This window comes from Jaculus jaculus, chromosome 6, assembly GCF_020740685.1.
Source record: "Jaculus jaculus isolate mJacJac1 chromosome 6, mJacJac1.mat.Y.cur, whole genome shotgun sequence".
In the NCBI taxonomy this organism is placed as follows: Eukaryota; Metazoa; Chordata; class Mammalia; order Rodentia; family Dipodidae; genus Jaculus; species Jaculus jaculus.
The window spans coordinates 97,544,780-97,558,836 of record NC_059107.1 but is presented as its reverse complement, the minus strand read 5'-3'; the positions used below and the strand labels follow the sequence as shown (position 1 = coordinate 97,558,836).

Genomic DNA, 14,057 nt, shown 5'->3' with positions numbered 1-14,057 from the left:
TCTTCTGATGAGAAGTAGAGGAAAGATGCTGAAAGGAAACACCTCTTGGTTATGGACAGTAATATCAATCAATGTCTTCTAGCTATTGGCTATTTTTCTTGGTAAATTCTGAGTTGTATTGTTAAGTCTGGGTGCCAAAAAAATGAGATATGGTACAACAGTACTGGGCTGGGATGTATCAAAACTGTACAAGCATGGTGATGCACGCCTTTAATCCCAGTGTTCCCATGAGTCCGAGGTCAACCTGAAACCACATAGTGAATTCCAGATCAGCCTTGGCTAGAGTGAGACCCTACCTCGAAAAACCAAATAAATAAATAAATAGAACTATACATTGAACAGACCTGGATAAATGGTGAACTGTGAATTCCTCTCTGCTACACTTCACAAGATAGTTAATGATCATACAGGGTAGCTATCTATTCAGTTACAAAAGAAGTTTTTCTATATAAAGTTAAAACCAGACACTTCTTCAAACTAAACTCTTTGCTATTAAACCTTACACACTGAAATTTTATTTTTCTTTGTAAGTCCTAAGGTAAGAGTAAAATTTCCCTATATTAGATAAGAATTTTTTTGTTTTGTTTTGAGATAGCATTTCATTGTATATGTAGGTCCAGGCTGGCCTTGAACTCAAGATTTTCCTGTTTCAACTTCCCTGAGTGCTGAGATTATAGGTGTGTCCACTATATCCAGCTCTTTCTTAAGCATCTTAATTTTTAAAAAGGAAGCTTTTTTTTAATGCTTGTTTGCAGAATTCTCTAGCTTTTTTGGAAGAATATAAAAGAAATAGAACATATATGATTTATGCCTTTAAGAAACAAGTGTGGAGCCAGGTGTGGGGTCACATACCCTTAATCCCAGCACTTACAAGGCAGAGGTAAGAAGATTGCTGTGAGTTCAAGGCCAGCCAAAGACTACATAATGAATTCCAGGTCAGCCTGAGCTAGAGTGAGGACCCTATCTCAAAAACAACAAAGAAAAAAAAAAAAGAAAAGAAAAGAAAAAAAATGTGTGAAAAACAAGGAGTGGGCCAAGCATGGTGGCGCACGCCTTTAATCCCAGCACTCGGGAGGCAGAGGTAGGAGGATCGCCACCCTGAGACTCCATAGTGAATTCCAGGTCAGCCTGGGCTAGAGTGAGGACCCTACCTCGAAAAAAAAAAAAAAAAACTGGGAGTGGGACATGGTGGTGCACACCTTTAATCCCAGTACTCAGGAGGCAGAGGTAGGATGATTGCCTTGAGTTCGAGGCCACCCTGAGAACACAAAGTGAGTTCCAAGTCAGCCTGGACTAGAGTAAGATCCTACCTTGGGGGGGAAAAAAAAAAAAACTGGGTATGGGAGCTGGGTTTGGCTCAACAGTTAAAGGCACTTGCTTTGCAAAGCCTGATGGCCCGAGTTCAGTTCCCCAGTACCCACATAAAGCTAGATTCACAAAGTGGTACATCATCTGGAGTTTGTGGTGGCAGGAGGCCCTGGCATGTCCATGTTTTCTCTCTCCTCCCCCCCCCCAACATTCCCTGCCCGCCCTCCTCCCCCTACCATGTCCTTACAAGTAAATAAATAAAAAGAAAAAGGAGCTGGAGAGGTGGGTTAGCAGTTAAAGCACTTGCCTGTGAAGCCTAAGGACCCATGTTCGACTCTCCAGGTCCCACTTAAGCCAGATTCACAAGGTGATGCAAGTGTGCAAGGTCACACATGTGCACAAGGTAATACACGCATCTGGAGTTCAATTACAGTGGCTGGAGGCCCTGGCACCAATTTTCTCTCTCTCCATTCCTCCCTCCTTCCCTTTTTCTGTCTCTCTCCAAAAAAAAAGGCCAGTCTGTTGGGCATGCTTAAAAATGTAAAGAAAAAAGGAAAAGTTGGATGTGGTGGTACAAGACTAATCTCAACACTTGGTAAGTGGAAGCTGGAGAATACAAGAGCTGGAGATCATCCTCAGCTTCATAATAAGTTTGAGGCCTGCCTGGTCTGCATGAGAACTCTGTCTCAGAAAAACTCAGGGCTGGTGAGATGGCTCAGCAGTTAGAGGCACTTGTTTGAAAAACCTGCTGGCTGAGGTTCAGTTCCACAACACCTCACATAAAGCCAAATGTAAAAAGGGGTTCAGCCATCTGGTGTTCATATTCAACTGCAAAAGATCCCGGCACATGCACGCGTGAACACACACAAATGCAAATAGTCATCTTTGCCACAACATAAATACTCACTTTAAAAGATTATATATACAGAGGCTAGAGAGATGGCTCAGCAGTTAAAAGTGCTTGCCTTCAAAGCCTAAGGACCTAGGTTCAATTCCCCGGTACCCATGTAAAACCAGATACACAAGGTAGCTCATGCATCTAGAGTTATTTACAGTGGCTACAGGCCGTGGAGTACCCATTCATTCATATTCATATTCTATCTCTGCCTCTTTCCCTCTCAAATGTGTGTGTGTGTATACACACACACACACACACACACACACACTAAAGGTGTAAGCCACCACACCCTGCTCAAATAATTTTTTTAAAAAATTATACGTACATAATCCTACAGATACTGAGTAATAAGCAAACAAGAGTATTTGAAAAGAGAAAAACAGTAATGCTGTAAATTACTTATAATTCAGAATTGTTCAATATAGTTACAAGTGTCATTTCTCCTCACTTGTGAAAGATTGAAGAGACAAGTTGACACAAGAAGTGTACATTGATGGCTGTGTGGTGTTTTTAATTGAGTTAGTAAGTGGTACTAAGGAGGAAAGGGTCAGAAGCTACTTGGTGTTCTGCCATTGCCAACAGTGGACACCTCGAACAGACCAAGAGAATTAATTGGGCTGTATATGTGTGTCAGATGTAGCTGGTGCTTTTGTCATTGAAAGGAAGTAAGAACTTTTTTTCTCATTTCCTTACAGATGCCAGACTCTAGAAGACTTGCTTATTACTACTACCCAAGAGGAGTTGTTCTTTTTTTCCTTAAATAATTGTAGAACAGTAAACTGTGTGACTTTAAACTGACCTTGTTTGTTTTATCCCCCTCTGAGGCTTTGACTTCTCAGTTATTTTATACCAGAACCCTTCTGCACATCACTGAGGTAGATAGCGTTATAGGTTTAAGTATTTGCTGTGCAAAAATATTCACAACCATGGGCTGGAGAGACAGCTTAGCAGTTAAGTGCTTGCCTGTGAAGCCTAAGGACCCCAGTTCGAGACTCGATTCTCCAGGACCCACGTAAGCCAGATGCACAAGGGGGCGCACGCGTGTGGAGTTCGTTTGCAGTGGCTGGAGGCCCTGGTGCGCCCATTCTCTATCTACCTCTTTCTTTCTCTCTCTGTTGCTTGCAAATAAATAAATAAAAATAAAAACAAAAAAAAATTTTTTTAAGTATTCACACCCCATTCTAGTTACTGAAACATAGTGCTATGCTGTTATCATAAAGGATCTGGCTAGAGTGATCTGGAACACATACCTGCATATGTGTTCACTGGCACACAAGGACCAAATATTCTAAGCATTTATTAAAATGAGCTTTTTGCAGGGGATAGGGAAACAATCTTCAGTCCCAGCACTTGGGAGGCAGAGGTAGGAGGATCACTATGAGTTTGAGGCCACCCTGAGACTACATAGTAAATTCCAGGTCAGCCTGGGCTAGAATGAGACCCTACCTAAAAAAAAAGCTTTTCCAGCCAGGTGTGGTGGTACATACCTTCAATCCCAGCACTAAGGCAGAGGTAGGAGGATCACCATGAGTTTGAGGCCAGTCTGGGACTACAGAGTGAGTTCCAGGTCAGCCTGGGCTTGAGTGAGACCCTGTGCCTTTAAAAAAAAAAAAAAAATTTAAGGGCTGGAGAGATGATTTAGTGGTTAACACACTTGCCTGCAAAGCCAAAGGACCTCAGTTCAATTCCCCAGGACCCATGTAAACCAGAAGCACATGCATTTGGAATTTGTTTGCAGTGGCTGGAAGCCCTGGTGTGCATCTGTTCCTAGTCTTTGAGATGGTGATAGCATTTACATAACAAAATACCCCATTATTTCTTAGACATCTTGATGCCTGAATATTTCCAATACAGGATATGACTTTTGTATTGATCTCCCCGCATTCCAGCTGGAAAATGTATTGGAACTGGAGAGACGGGCTCAAAGGGTAAAAAGCACTTGCCTGGCAACACATCTTTAAGTGCTTGCCTGTGAAGCCCAAGGACCCCGGTTGTGAAGATGAAATCCCAAAATTCACATAAAACCGTGCTTAGTAGTACATCTCTGTATCCCAGCATGGCTACAAAAAGATGGGAAGTAGAAACAGGAGCTTGGCTAATGCAGCAATGAATAAGAGAACCTGCTTCAAAATCAACGCCCATGATTGTCCTCTACCCCACAGCATGTGCCTGCACTCACATATACACAGATTTTAAGATGGGGATTTTGTAGGCGTGAAGGTCAAATGAAAGTGGGAACAGAGTTACATGTGAAAAAGACATAAAGGCTTTCCACTTGGGTGTGGAAATTAGATTCAGCTTCAGAGTTTAAATGTGTCGGGACCCTAGTGATTGCCCTGGGGTGTGTGCATAATTGTTAGATTTCTTTTTTTTTTGTTGTTTTGTTTTTCATGGTAGGGTCTCACTCTAGCTCAGGCTGACCTGGAATTCACTATGGATTCTCAGGGTAGCCTCAAACTCGTGGCAATCCTCCTACCTCTGCCTCCCCGAGTGCTGGGATTAAAGGTGTGCGCCACCACGGCCTGGCTTGCTTTTTTTTTTTTTTTTTTTAATTTCTTTTTTGAGGTAGGGTCTCACTAGCCCAGGCTGACCTAGAACTCACTGTGTAGTCCCAGACTGGCCTCGAACTCACAGTGATCTTCCTACGACTGCCTCCCAAGTGCTGGGACTAAAGACATGGGCTACCAGGGCAGGCCCAACATTTGATTTCTAAACTCATTCATTCCTGTTTAGCTTCTGTGGATTTACCTGGTTACTGTTTCAATCCTTTGATTATTTTTAGCACTCAAGAAGCTGAGGCAGGATATCTGTGGGAGTTCAAGACCAGCCTAGGTTACAAGAAAAAACAGTCATACTATTCTCAATTTTGTAATCTCACTTTCAGCAGATGGCTTTGCCTGTTACTTCCTTGAGAAAATACTGCTCATTAAAGTTCCCAGGCTGGCTGGATATGGTGGTGCCTGCCTTTAATCCCACCCAGTACTTGGAAGGCTGAGAGGAGGATAACTGTGAGTTCAAGGCCAGCCTGGTACGACATAGTGCATTCCAGGTCATCTTAGTGAGTCCCTACCTGGAACATAAGTATTTTTTTAATTACTTATTTATTCATTCATTTACTTATGAAAGAGACACACACACACACACAGAATATGGATGTGCCAGAAAAGTAGCTTTTTTTGTGGGGTGTGGAGGTTGCGGGGGGGGGGGGGGGAGTTTCAAGGTAGTGTCTCACTCTAGCCCAGCCTGACCTGGAATTCACTATGTAGCCTCAGGGTGGCCTCAAACTCACCACTATCCTACCTCTGCCTCCCAAGTGCTGAGATTAAAGGCATGAGCTACCACAGCAATTCAAAAAGATGGCTTTTATTAGCAGTCAGCCAGGTTCAAAGGTGCAGGAAAAGACTGGATAACACCTTGCCTGCCCTGGCAGGAACAGAACCCATGTCTGATGCAGTCTCATCCAAGATGGAGCAAGCAACACTTACTCACAGCAACTTCCTGCTTCTTCCTCAGCTCTATATACCTGGGTGGGCTGGCCCTCCTGTGTCAGCCCCTTGAGTCCACCAAACAATCACATCTTTCCCTTACTTACCTGAGTCTGATGGTGAGGCTATATCCGAATTGGAGAACATAAGTATTTTTAAAAAGAGAGAGAAACTGACTCAAATAACAGGTGGAAGAACAACAAAGCAGGGCACCTGACATTCTGCTCTGGCACTGCAGGTGAGTACACACCACCACAGGCAAGCCCGTAGGACACCACTGGTACACATGGACAGACACACAGCCACAAAAAGGGGGAGGTTCCCTTATGAAGTATCTTTTGTGTCAGAAACACTTCCTCTCCAAGGCTAACTTCATTTGCACACTGCCCTTTTATACTTCCTAACAAATGCCCCAGAACATACTGGATTAAAACAATAATTACCAATATGGCCCCAATTCCTGTGAGGAAGGAATTCAGGAATGGCTTAGCTGAGTCATCTTGTCCTGGGGTCTTTCCTATGGTTGTGGTCAAGATTCAGCCAGAAACCGGGCATGGTAGCACACGCCTTTAATCCTAGCACTTGGGAGGCAGAGGTAGGAGGATTGCCATGAGTTCAAGGCCACCCTGAGACTACATAATGACTTCCAGGTCAGCCTGAACTAGAGAAAGACCCTACCCTACTGTGATAAAAACAAAAATATTCAGCCAAAGCCGCAGTCTTCTGAAGATTCAACTGACCTGCACGAGAATTTTCTGCTAAATGGTGTCATTCTGGCAGATCGATGGGTGGCAGAAGTCCTTGGTTTCTTCCCACATGGGACTCTGCACTGTCTCTTGGCATCCTCACAAAAGATCAACTGATTGCCCCCAGAGTGTGCAGTTTGAGAGCAAGGTGGAAAGCTAGGCATGGTGGCTCATGCCTTTAATCCCAATACTAGGAGGCTGGGGTAGGAAGATCACTTATGAATCTGAGGCCAGCCTGGGCTACAGGGTGAGACCCTGCCTCAAATTTTTAAAGTAGTCAGGCACTTGAGAGACACAGGTAGGAGGATCACCATGAATTTGAGGCCACCCTGACACCACATAGTGAATTTCAGGTCAGCCTGGACTAGAGTGAAACCCTACCTCAAAAAATAATAATTCTAGCACTTGGAAGGCGTAGGAGGAACACCATGAGTTTAAGGCCAGACTGGGACTTACATAGTGAATTCCAGGTCAGTCGGCTAGAGTGAGACCTTACCTTGAAAAAACAAAAACAACAAAAAATCCCACAAATTTGGTTGCTATAGTACACGAGTAGTAAGTGAGCAGTCAAAACTATTAACAGCCAGTGTGGTAGTGCAGGCCTTTAATCCCAGCACTCTAGAGACGGAGGCAGGACCATCACAATGAGTCTGAGGCCAGCCTGGGCTACAGATGAGTTCCAGGTCAGCCTGACAAGAGTGAGAACCTACCTCAAAATAAATAAATAAATTCTGTGCCGCCCTTTAACCCTTAACACTCAAGAGGCTTAGGAAGGCAGATCTCTGTGAGTTCAAGGCTACCCTGATACTACATAATGAATTCTAGGTCAGCCTGGGCTAGGGCATTTAAAAAAAAAAATCTTGGAAGCCATTCAAATGGAGTGAGAAAAGCAAGAGAAAAGAAAGTTATAGAGGAAGAGAGAGAAATGGGTGCATCAGGGACTCCAGCTGCTGCAAATGAACTCCAGATGCATGTGCCATCTTGTGCATCCTGCTTATGTGGACCCTACAAATCGAACCTAGGTACTTGGGCTTTGCAGGCAAGTGCCTTAACTGCTAAGCCATCTCTGTAGCCCAAGTTTTTGTTGTTGTTTTTGTTGTTTTTGTTTTTAATTTTATGAGAGAGGGAGTGAGAGAAAGGAGAGAGAAAAAATTGGCAAACCAGGGCCTCCAGCCACTCTCCCGAGGTGTGCACCACCTTGTGCACATGTACAACTTTGCGTCACCTTGTGAGTCTGGCTTGCATGGGACCTAGAGAGCAGAACATGGATCCTTAGGCTTCTCAGCCAAGCACCTTAACCTCTGAGCCATCTCTCCAGCCCCCAAATACAGCTTTTTATGACACACAGAGCAACTTTGATATTGCCTAACTTCCCAATTTGGGGCTCTAGTTACCAGTTCCTGGAGTTAAGGAGGGAAATTCTTCAGAGAATCATCCTTGATTCTAGGAGTTATAAGAGCTTGTCACAGCCTCAAAAGGCAGGTTTATTAGAGTGCATGAGAGCATCCTCTTGTTAGCAAGGTCAGAGATTAAATAGAGCTTTCTGCCAGGTCATTGCTACCTCCTTTTGGCTACTTGAGGTGCTCACTCTGTTTTTTGGCCTAATTTTTTTTTTTTTTTCCATCAAGACTTGTCCTTCATTCTCTTGCTTCTGATATAAACTGTTCCAGAAAAGAGCTCCATTTATAGGTGAGTCTTCAGATCTTATCCAAAGGTCAGTTTGCCAGTAGGGGGTAAGAGGAGTGCTATTTCCTTTAAAATAAGAGACAGCAGGCAGTGACTGGTGCTGGCTCCAGAGAACCCTAGGGTTAGTTCCAGAGTGAACGAGCCCTTCTTTCTCCCCTGCTAGTGCCCTTTCTTAGTTAGCTAGTTTATGAACTCCAGCTCAGTCCCTGGATATTCCCTCCTCCCTTCACCCCATTCCCTGCTCTGTGCATTTCAAAGGGTGGAGAAAGGAGCACTTCTCAGACTTCTTCCTCAGAATAACCCATGCGCATACAGTCACCACCAAGCCTTTGTGCAGAAAAGTTTCAGGCTAGCAACCAAGAAAGCGTTTAACACATGACACAGTGGCTTCTAGCACACGGGCCCCAGGACTGCCTCTCCTCACTGCAGGGGACAAAATGAGTGAACGAGAAGGCTTATAGTTCTCAAGCAGAGATGACACAACCCCAGTGTTGTATCTATCGCTACAAGGAGCCAAATTTAGTAGGATGTACACATGAAGATTTGTTTTAGTTACAGCCTTACCCTCAGGCCATTTATAGTCAAAGTCATTGTTTCTCAAAGCACAGTCCAACCAACTGTCACCTCCCTCACAATTACTATGGATACATATTTACTTTAAAATGCAGATTTGCTTGCTCACTCTTACTCTCTCCCTCTGTCTCTAATAAATTAGTTAATTAATTAATTAATGCAGTGTGTGGTGGTGCACACCTTTAATCCCAGCACTCAGGAGGCAGAGGTAGGATTGCCATGAGTCCAAGGTCACCCTGAGACTACAGAGTAAATTCCAGGTCAGCCTGGACTAGAGGGAGACCCTACCTCGAAAAAACAAAAACAACAACAATAAAATGCAGATTCTGGGGCTCAGGTCTAGATTTCCTGAATGAGTTTGTGTGGAAGCAAACACACATGAATGTATTTTTTACAATATACCTCATATTAATTCATAAGCTTCCAAAATCACACAGTGTTTTTCTTTTTATATATAGTATTTAAATAAAGGCTTTTTATGAGGAATTTATGAGGAAAATGATTATGCTGTTTTGAGTTTTGGTTTTTCGAAGTAGGGTCTTATTCTGACCCAGGATGACCTGGAATTTACTTACGTAGTCTCATGGTGGCCTCTAATTCAAGGTGATATTCCTACTTCTGCTTCCCAGTGCTAGGATTAAAGACTTGCACCACCACACCCACCCCACTACTGTTTGATTTTTTTTAAGAACCCAAGTCCATAAGAAAATTCACACACTTCTCACAAAGAGTCTAGCACATAGTGATTTAGAACATAAAGGCATAGTACCTTGTCATAAGAGCCCATAGTTTTTTTTTTAATATTTTATTTTTATTTATTAATTGACTTGACAGAGAAAGAGGGAGAAAGAGAGAACTGGCACGCCAGGACCTCCAGCCACTGCAAACAAACTCCAGATGCATGTGCCCCCTTGTGTATCTGGCGATCGTGGGTCCTGGGGAATCAAACCTGGGTCCTTTGGTTTTGCAGGCAAATGCCTTAGCCACTAAGCCATCCCTCCAGCACTCCCATAGTTTTTAACAATGTATACTCAAAGCATTTTAGCTGTGATTAAACTGAAGACAGTACAGAAATGACATGTAGTGCATCTAGCCCAAGATTGGCCTCAACATTGTCTTAAATCCTTCCTTATTCCTTCCTCTTGAGAAAATTCTGAAAGACACTTAGAGAATGAACATTAAGTAAAAGTCAGGCATCCAGAAAATAAAAAATACATGACTTGCTTTTTTACCCAGGTAGATTTCAATGTCAGCTAAGGAAAGAGAAAGTTCTGCATCTGATGTAAATTATTTTTCTATCCCTGTACACTACTTGAATTGATATTTTTGTAGAGTCCAATCAGTTGTGACAGTATATATTAACACTGTCCCCATTTCACCAATGAAGGTTTCATTTCAGAACTGTCACAACTTATAAATGACTTTCACTTGTGGAGATACAGTCTGGGAACTTTAGGGAATAGTTAGTCCATGGTTTCAACACAGACTAAATTATTGTTAACATGATCTGGTGGTGTTGCCTTTGCTAATGAACAATAGATGACACCTCCAATTTTCCATATTTGAATCAAGCACGGACAGCTGTGTTGGGTTTCCTCACCCAGTCTGTTAGCATCAGAGATGCAGTAAAGTCTTCCTCCACAAAACCTAAAGGATAGGCCAAGGGAGCTTAGGTAGCTGATCAGATTGCTGGAAAGTAGCAGGCCTGGAGAGATACTCTACATCCTCTCCACCATGCCCCCCCCCCCCCGTTGCATTTCTTCATCTGTATCCATTGTAAAAATTGTGTGTGTGTGGTGGGGTGCATGTTCATGTGTGGTGAGTTAAGATGTGTACATGCAGAGGACAACTTTCAGGTGTCAGTTCTCACCTTCTACTTTGCCTGAGGCAGGGTTTCTCCTGGCTTACCACTCCATTTGCCAGAGTAGCTGGTCCCAAAACTTCAGGAAATTCTCCTGTCTCTACCTCCCACCTCCCATAGGCATGCCAGGTTACAGAAGCCTGCCACAGCTTCCAACACTTTATATGGGTTCTAGGGATTCAAACTCAGGTGTGTACCATTGTGCAGAAAGTACTTTAAGCACTTTCTATCTCCCCTGTCAGTAATGTTGGTGATGTGTTACTTTGTTGTTATTGTTGTTTGTTTTGTTTTGTTTTGTTTTGTTTTGTTTTTTGAGATAAGATCTCACTCTAGCCCAGGCTGACCTGGAATTCACTGTGTAGTCTCAGGGTGGCCTGGAACTCATGGCGATCTTCCTACCTCTGCCTCCCAAGTGCTGGGATTAAAGGCGTGCACCACCACACCCAGCTCACAATATTCTTTTATTAGCACACAAAGAATTAGGTATAACATTCTTTATGATAGGCTAATGAATGTGTTTGCCTCATTTCAGTGAGCCACTCAAGCACTTTAATTAAATCTTAGGGCTGGAGAGATGGCTTAGCCGTTAAGCGCTCGCCTGTGAAGCCTATGGACCTCGGTTCGAGGCTCAGTTCCCCAGGTCCCACATTAGCCAGATGCACAAGGGGGCGCACGCGTCTGGAGTTCATTTTCAGTGGCTGGAAGCCCTGGCACGCCCATTCTGTCTCCCTCTATCTGTCTTTCTCTCTGTGTCTGTTGCTCTCAAATAAATAAATAAATAAATAAATACTAATTAAATCTTAGGTTGGGGTTGTGGGAACCTGTTCCTAGCCAATTGATCAGAAACAAAACAACCAGGAACTTACCATTGGCATCTGAGTCCAGGGAGTCTTGGGTACTGAGCCTTCAACTCCTGGGCTCTTGTGGTGGTTTGAATATAAAATGTTCCCCATAGCCTCATGTGTTTGTGATGAACCCTCATACTTAATTCCCTTTGGGAGGCGGAGCTGTGCTGGAGGAGGTGTGTCACTGGGGGCAGGGCCTTGGGATTTTATGGTCCAGCTCCACTTTCTGGTGTCAGCCAGCTCACTCCTGCAGCTATAGAGATGTGATACCCAGCTGTCTGCTCTGCCATGCTTTTCCTGCCATGATGAAACTTCCCCTTGAAACGGAAAGCCAAAATAAACCTTTTCTTCCATATACTGCTTCTGGCCGTGTGTTTTGATCTGATGCTATTGCTAGGTCATATTTAAATTCAACCCAATTAAAGGATAACTAGGCTATGCCCTGCCAATTGATTGTTTACTTAGTATATGAAGAAAACCACACCCAGCTAGTATCAGAAATTATCTGAGTTTAAGACATGTGTGAGCTGGAACCAAAAATCAGTAGCAGAGGCCAGTAAGCTAGAAAAAGGCTGGCTATAAGGGAGGGAGGAGAGGGAAGGACTGAAGGGGATGGTATTGTGTATATGTAAGTAGAAGAACAGATTACAGGGAGGGGAAAGGCCTAATCAAGGCCAAGGGAAGAGATTGAATAAAAGGACGAAGGAGTGGGGGAGGGTCAATCAAAATTCAAGATATTCTGAATAAGACATATGAAAACCTGCTTTTTTGAATAATGGCACATCCAGAAACCATTTATCTTTACTAGAAAATTTTCAGTGCCAAGGATAGGATACTTTCCAGTGAGTTGTTGGCCAGGGAGGTCACTGTTGCCTCCAAAACATTACAGGCTATTGCCAAGGTCCTTGGTTTCCCTTCAGAAACAGGTGGCCCTATTGCTGAAGACTTCACATGCCTGAGTGGCAAAATCACCGAGAAATCAAACTGGTGCTGAGCAGAAAACGTTCTCCCTGTAGACCAGCCAACTGAAAGCTGGAAAAAGCAGCACTGTATGCAGTTCTATGGAAGACGGGAGCCAGAAGCCATCAGCAGTGAATTCAGTAGGAGAAACTGATTCTGAATGTGATTTTACCAGAACACTGGAGGCATATTGTTAAATGACTCAGACATTTGAAGTAAGGAAGTAAGGCTTTTTTTTTTTTTTATGCTGTTGTTGGTTTTGGTTTTCCAAAGTAGAGTCTCTCTGTAGCCCCAGGCTGTCCTGGAATTCACTATGTAGTCTCAGGATGGCCTTGAACTCACAGAGATCCTTCTACCTCTTCCTCCCAAGTGCTGGGATTAAAGGTGTGCTCTACCATGCCCAGCTTGTTTTATTTTTTTGAAAAAAAAAAAATTGGGGGATGGGATTTGAGGTAAGGTCTCATGATAGCTCAGGGTGACCTGGAATTCACTATGTAGTCTCAAGGTAACCTTGAACTCACTGTGATTCTCCTACCTCTGTCTCCGGAGTGCTAGGATTAAAGGTGTGTACCACCATGCCCAGCTTGTTTTATTTATATTATATTATACATATCTACATTATATTATACATATTTATATTATATCATATATATTTTGGGGGGTATATTTTTTATTTATTTTTATTGAAAACTTCCACAATTGTAAACAATATCCCATGGTAATTCCCTTTCTCCCCCTACTTTCCTTTTTGAAAGTTCACTCTCCATCATATCCCCTCCCCCTCTTAATCACTTTCTTTTTTTTCTTTTTTTTTTTTTTTTGCTTTTCAAGGTAGGGTTTGACTCTAGCCCAGGCTGACTTGTAATTCACTATGTAGTCTCAGGGTGGCCTCAAACTCACAGCAATCTTCCTACCTCTGCCTCCCGAGTGCTGGGATTAAAGGTGTGCACCACCATGTTCTCTCTTTTATTTTGATGTCATGATCTTTTCCTCCTGTTATGATGGTCTTGTGTAGGTAGTGTCAGGCACTGTGAGGTCATGGATATCCAGGCCATTTTGTGTCTGGAGGAGTACATTGTAAGTAGTCCTACCCTTTCTTTGGCTCTTAGATTCTTACCACCACCTCTTCTTCAATGGTCCCTTAGCCTTGAAAGTTGTGATAGAATTATTTCAGTGCTGAGCACTCCTCTGTCACTTCTTCTCAATCATCCCAAGGTCACTGCCATCTGAAAAGAGAAGCTTCTCTAACCAAAAGTGAGAGTAGCATTAATATATGGGTATGAACATTAAGAGAAATGTTTACTGTACAGTTTGGTGAGCATAGTATATACATTTAGTCAGACAGCAGCAGACATTACACCCCTAGGGCTCATGACTACCCCTGTTGTAGGTTTTCAGTATCAGGGATGTATTCCCTCCTGTGGAGCAGGCCTCCAGTTCAATTAGAGGGCAGTTGGTTTCCCCCATAACAGTTGTGCCACTATTGCATCTGTTGGCTCATTTGGCCTGGCTCGCCAAATACAAGCCAAATACTGTTGAGTATCTTCACTGATGATTTCTCTCTCTCCCATTGAACTGTATGCAGCATGGCTTTTTCTAGCTTTTTGTCAGTTGGTCTACATGAAGGAGGTTTTCAGCTCAGCTCCAGCAGGATTTCTCAGTGACCTTGAAGTCCAAACATGTAGAGTCTTCAGC

General features: G+C 43.2%; 1 protein-coding gene across 1 annotated transcript in view; it reads left to right on the top strand.

The window, feature by feature from the left end:
- Positions 1-3,008, top strand: part of Gtsf1 (gametocyte specific factor 1) — a 29,680-nt gene extending 26,672 nt beyond the window's left edge. Inside the window, exon 8 of the mRNA XM_004649930.2 lies at positions 2,902-3,008. The gene's annotated coding sequence lies outside the window, so the exon portion shown is untranslated. The remainder of the gene's footprint in view (positions 1-2,901) is intronic.
- Positions 3,009-14,057: the final 11,049 nt, after the last annotated feature.